We start from the raw sequence: 6,421 nt of genomic DNA on the forward strand, positions 1-6,421 counted from the left end.
GGGAAATATACTCTCACTGTGTGAAACAAGGTTGTAGTGGAATTAAATTCAAAGTTTATAAAAATAAGACATAAAAATTTGTGAATGAACCTTTAATTACGAAACAGTAATACGCTGAAAAAGATAATTTGGGTCAAGATATTTAGGGAGAAAGTGCCCTAACAATGAAAGAAGGTATTGGGTTTACACTTTTCTTTTTGTAACACTTTCTACAATATCTTTACACGTGAAGCTGTGAAACACAGAAAAAATCTGATTGGATATTTCAAACCAATAATTTCACATTTCTACGTGGCGCACAAAATATAATAGTGAGGTAGTGAAGACTTCTCTTCTTACATAAGACAAAAATTTTTGGGTTCAGAAAAGCAATGAGCAAATGGAAAAGGAGAGAAAACAGTGTTCTTAGAAGCCCTAGCTAAGTGTTTTGGTTTCAGCAGTGGAGGGAGGCCAAAACTTTTTGATATATATTGTGTTAATATTTTTGCGACCTAAAGTGATTTTACAGAGCCTATTTGGCTCACTACAATGCAGAACAGATTGAATGAAGACATGAAAATAAATTCCAAATTCAAAAGAGGCAACTTAAAAGACTTTTAAAAGAGAAATAATGAAGATGTAGCAGTGGGGGAGGCGTTCTAGTCCTTCAACTTCACTAGACTTGAAGCTAAGAAGCTGTGATTAATTGGAAATCAGGCAAGAGCTAAGAGGAGGACATAGAAGTAGAACATGTAAGCATTGTCCTTTGTAACAGACACTGCCTTCCAAGGTATGGGTGATTTAATACTATTCTCCTCCATACATTTTGTAGAGCAAATGCCAGACCAAGGGAAAAATAATCTATTGAAATAATTTTGCAAAGAATAACTTCACTGTTCCTGATATGGTATCTAACGAGAGTCATAACAGAGAACATAAAAGTGCAGTATTTTTCGGTTTCCTCTAAGCATTTTGCTAGCAAAATACATCTTTGAATTGATTGAAGCAAAGAGTGATGGAGTACTTATTTTTCTGGGCTGTAGACACAAGAAGACTTTCAAGGTAAAAGAAAAAGAAAAAAAATAAGCCAAATATTTGTGATCACAGCTTCTTGGACTGGTTTTCTGCAGACAAAGGTTTACATTAGATTTCCCCTCATTAACCTAGATGTTGTTTCATGGCAACCAAATGCAAGAGGGAAGTTTACTGGACTCGTTTGGACATGTAAACAGCATGATGGAAAAAAATGGCCAATAATATTTAGGGAATTACTTTGACCAATTACTTTGCCAAAACAAAGAAGGAACCATACAATTAAAATGAATTTACTTAAAAGTATGAAGAAAGAGTAGTGTATAGAGATGAGAGTAACCATCGAGGATTGTTTTCTGTCCAGTGGAGTAATGGGTTCTTGAGATTGATTCTTCCATTCTATCTTCAAAAGCTATCAACTGTGTCTCAGGACTGGAGTATCCAGTTCAGACAAAGAGAACTCGCAGAAGAAAGATAATATTTGCAGCAGATGTAGGTGATTTATAATCTGAGACAATCTACTTAAATCTGTTCAAAATTCTCCCCTACCATTAACTGCCCACTTTGAACAGCTTAGTTTGCTTTTCCCAAGACTGCTCTTCATTAACTGCTTAAAATTTTGAGGGCTCATATTCATACTCTCTAGAGAATGCTGCTTGTTTGTGATTTTTGTGTGTTTTTGTTTTTTTGTTTTGTTTTTTAACTGAATTTCAAAAGGTTGTGCAAGTGTTTTGCAAATAAATATATCCATCTAATTGTCTAATGCTCCTAGATCAGTCACTCCTATCATTCTCAACCAGTCCCTCTCCAAGATTTATATCTGATTTGTCACTTCCTTTACCACATGTGTACATTGAGTATTTTAGATGTACTTGCCCCGTGTTCCATTTTTCATTCATTCTATGTCTTTACTATTATTCCTCTCTGCTTTCAACTTCCTGACAGTCATTCTGTTATAGTGTCTGTTAACAGTTTCCAAGCTTTATATACAGTCCATGGAATGTCAATGTTGCATATACTTGAACTGATGTCAGCTTATAATTCCATAATTCATTCATCAGCAGTAACTATTTGCAAGACTGGAGACATGAAGCACCTAGACATGATTTTATTCTCATCCATTTGGAAGATTAATCTTTAGTCAACAAGAAAGTTTAAAAATGGCTTAGAAAATATTCCTAACTACCAGCTTTTATAAATGGCTTTGTACAATTGTTTGTGATTATTTTATTTTACATGGGACAATACTTTCTACTACCTAAAAGTTTTGGAAAAAGTATAAAACTAAAATTTACTACTATAGAGGAATATGATAGAAATAGAAGACAGAATTTATGTTTGTCACATCTCTGAAGAGTACCCAAATTCAAGATTAATGTCATATTTCTTACTATGTTAGACAGATAGGGGAAACATAAAACAACAGGCGATAAGGCAATTATTTGGGACTTTTTAAAATGTAACTTATTAAGTGATGAAATTTACATTATTAGCTAACTTTTGGGTTTGAAATATGGGAGGCTTATCTGTTTAACACATTTCTGGAAGGCACCTACTGAACAACACAAATGGTTGGTGGTACTATTTCTACACTCATTGAACCTGTTTTGCATTAGTGCTGGTTAAATAAATCAACTCTATTGTAACTTGCTCCCTACACTTGAAAAGCTTGTAATGTAAGTATCATCTACTTGTCAAATGTTGTTTTAGTGAATGTGATTTTAAAATGTTTATTTGAAAAGGAATACACTTTCAGGAGATTAAATGTAGGCTATCATTGATTTGAGAGTGACAACATTTTTATACCACAGAAACAAGTTGTACTGAAATACCAGTGTTTTGAATCCCTAAGGATCTTCTCAATTAATGTTTTTCTGAATTACATTTGACCTCTAAGTCAAGTTTTCTGGTTCTTGGTAGACCAATTAAGGATTCCTTCCAGGAACTATTTTTTGGCCCACTTATGCTGGACCTAGGGGGAGTATTAAAAGTATTAGTCACTAGGGGGAGTATTAAAAATAATCTTATGACACTTTGTGATCTTGTTCACTCATATGGGCTGGTCATCTGTAAATTGAAAGTTTGAATTACAGTACTTTCTCTCAGATTTTGTGATTTCATCCTTCGTTTTAAGTTGCCTTGCATTTCACAATTGCTTACTACTAATTCCTGCATCTCAAGGAATTGGGGCCCTAAAATATGAGAAATGAGGAATTGAGATGCGTTTTCAATTACTTTGGTTTGCATGTTGCATGGGCCTAGGTGATCATGTAGGTAACTGGAACCTGGGATCCTAGCACCCAAGGGTCCTGCAGAACAATAATATTTCTTTTTTGGGGGGGTCCAGTCAATAGCCTGAACTCTGGGTCTGGGCGCTGTCTCTCAGCTCTTCAGCTCAAGGCTAGCGCTCTACCACTTGAGCCACAGTGCCACTCCTGTTTTTTTTTTTCTTTTGGCTTATGTGGTGCTGAGGAATCGAACCCAGGGCCTCAGGCATGCAAGGCAATCACTCTACCACTGACCCAACTTTCCAAACCAGAATAATATTTCTTAAATATCATATCAGCAAAATTTGTGCATAATCTGTAGGAATACTTCAGACATATGGAGAAAATCATTTTAGTACCAGCGAGTTAAAACAATAAACAGAGGAGCAGAATAAAATCCCTTATAGATTAGAGGAAAACATTGTTTTTTTTCAATGTGAATTCAGAAGACCAAGAACACTTAGACGGAATCACAAGTTTATACCGAAGATATTGCATTGATACATTTTATATTCTAATATATATTCTAAACCTAATTATTTATATTCCAATTCTACTTATTGGAATAAATATCAATTTATTTGTCAAATTATCAACTAATTCTAGAAAGTTTCACCATGTAAAATAAAAAATCAGCACATATAAATATAAAATATATGACTATCTATAAGATAAGAAAAAAGGCACTTGTTTTGCCTTGTTCTCTTGTGGTTAAGTTATCAAAGGCAACTCTGTTTTAAAGTATTATTCCATTATCTCTACCTCAGTGTTTGGTAGAGTTAGAAGAAAAGGTTTAATATTTGTAGATTTACAGCCTGGAGGCAAGAGGAAACATTGTGATTAAAACATTACCAATTTAAAGCCTAATAACAAGGAGAAACATATGGACTTCTGCAACTATGAAAATATATGGTGATAGAAAGGCAGTAGCGTAAGTTCCTGCTTAGTTTGATGGTATACAGGCCAGAACATTAGGTAATCATGCATATGAACAATTTTTTCACCTTCTTGGCCTTAGCTACTTTTGAAATGGTAGGTATAGTAAACAATTATATTTTGATAAAATACCTTCTAGTCTGTACAGTTCTGTCTGAACTGTTCATCTCTCCATGATCCCTTGTAACTAAGAATTTTTTTTATTCCAGTAAGACAATCTAGGGTGTCAGGGTAAGATATTCTGGTTGGTCTGTTTCTACATGGAAGAAGGATAAAGGGTCAAGTAGACATTTGTGTCAGTAAGACCTCATTTGGAAAAGTTTCTGCTGCAAAAATATAGAAGTAGCTCTTAAGCAGGCTTACTTTGAATCCATTAGCGCCACAAGTACTTGAAAAAGCCATCAACTTTGGACCTAGCTATAAATATTTGAAAGTACGATCAAATCCCAAATGAAAAAGAGTTAAAATAGTCATTGACAAAAAATTGCAAATGTGAGCAATCGACTGAAAAATATATTTTTTTCCTACTATTAACAGAATTATAGGGAAATAAGATCAATAGCATTGTTAGCAACAATACGGTTTCCTTGTTACAAATAGGCACACAAAGATATAAGCCTGTATAAAGATTGCATCATTTACTACTTAAATTTAGAGGATACTACATGTTTCAGCAGTATGTATACACAAATTTCAATAAAAAGATTAACATGGCACTTGCACAAGGATGATATGAAAATTTATGAATTATTCCATATTTTTCATTCTTCAGATACAAGAAATGAAAAACAGTTATTAAAAAGTTGATTACAAAATTAGAAGTGTAACAATACACGTAATTTATATAATTAAAAGTAAGTTTGACATCAATGTATTAAATCTTCACCTTAGAAAGGCTTTTATAAATCCTTTTACATAACCTGTACAAAACTTTTGAAATTTGACAACATTGACATTTTATCCCAAAAAAATATAATACTATAAGGACCTAGGAAAAAAAGGAATCTTAAACTGTTTCTATATGGAATGCAATCTGAAAGGACACAATAATGAACTTACATATTATAAAACAATGTAAAATTCAAAGTAAATCTAGGAAGAATAAAATAGATTATGGACATTATATAAACATAGAATATAGAATATTTTAAACTGTGCTTTTTTCAGACAATGACCAGAAATACTTTAGTTTCTGTACTACAGATAAGTTAAAGTTATTTCTGATTTAAAAAAACACAAAGTCTGTAGAAATCATTGTAGATTTATACAAAACTTCTTGAATACATTTTGACATCAAAGGCAAGCAATTTACTCGGAAGAATTCCACAGAATCCATGAATTTTTACAGTAAGAGCGGGTGGCTCACGCCTGTAATGATAGCTACTCAGGAAGATGAATCCTGAGGATTGAAGTTAAACGCCAGCCCGGGCAGGAAAGTCCATAAGGCTCTTATCTCCAATGAACCACTGGAAAACTGGAAGTGGAGCTGTGGCTCAAGCTGTAGAGCACTCGCCTTGAACTGAATAGTACAGGGATAGTGCAGAGGCCCAAAGCTCAAATTCCACAACCGACCACAAATTATATTGCTGTTATTTGGATTGTGAAAATATTTTGTATGTACACAAAGGATGGACTGACATTTTTGAAATTTAAGAAACTTAACCGAACCATTAGGACTGAGGAGAACAATTTGTACAGCCTTCCACAACTTCAAAGTGATAGTGATGCATATTTATCCTTTTGGCATTATCAAATGCAGTTTCTTTCAAGTTGTTCTTCAGGCCTGATTTGACATAATGGTTCAACAGAAGAAGATCCAGCATATCTGGAGTGTCTGTGATTGCTTTTTTAAATGTTTTCAAGTATTTTCCTTTTCTATTTTCACTATTGCCTTTGTTTTGGTTTTCTAATCAGGAACACAAGGTTACACAAAAAGATCTTCCTAAGATAAGATATTAGGCAGAAAAAATAGATGTATAATTAAAGATTTTCATCTCTTAAGAGACTAAAAAGCTCATAAGACTTTTTGGTATTACTAGAATTACTAGCATTGTTAATATGACTTGAATATTTTGGTTCTTTTTTTTTTTGGGTGGGGGGTCCGGTCATGGGGCCTGATTATATAAGTATAGAGAAGTCTTTTCTGGATTTAGTTGTCATTGAATCAATTTTGTAAATCACACGTTTCTTACTCAATTGATATTTGT

The 6,421-nt window shown here is 33.5% G+C and overlaps 1 non-coding gene across 1 annotated transcript; it reads left to right on the top strand.

The window, feature by feature from the left end:
* The first annotated feature begins 4,872 nt into the window (after positions 1 to 4,872).
* Positions 4,873 to 4,976, top strand: LOC138808684 (U6 spliceosomal RNA). Its single transcript, XR_011366573.1, has one exon. It is a non-coding gene; the product is annotated as a U6 spliceosomal RNA (small nuclear RNA).
* The last annotated feature ends 1,445 nt before the right edge of the window (positions 4,977 to 6,421 follow it).

Source organism: Dipodomys merriami, unplaced genomic scaffold, assembly GCF_024711535.1.
Source record: "Dipodomys merriami isolate MVZ:Mamm:240054 unplaced genomic scaffold, mDipMer1.0.p SCAF_468, whole genome shotgun sequence".
NCBI lineage: Eukaryota > Metazoa > Chordata > Mammalia > Rodentia > Heteromyidae > Dipodomys > Dipodomys merriami.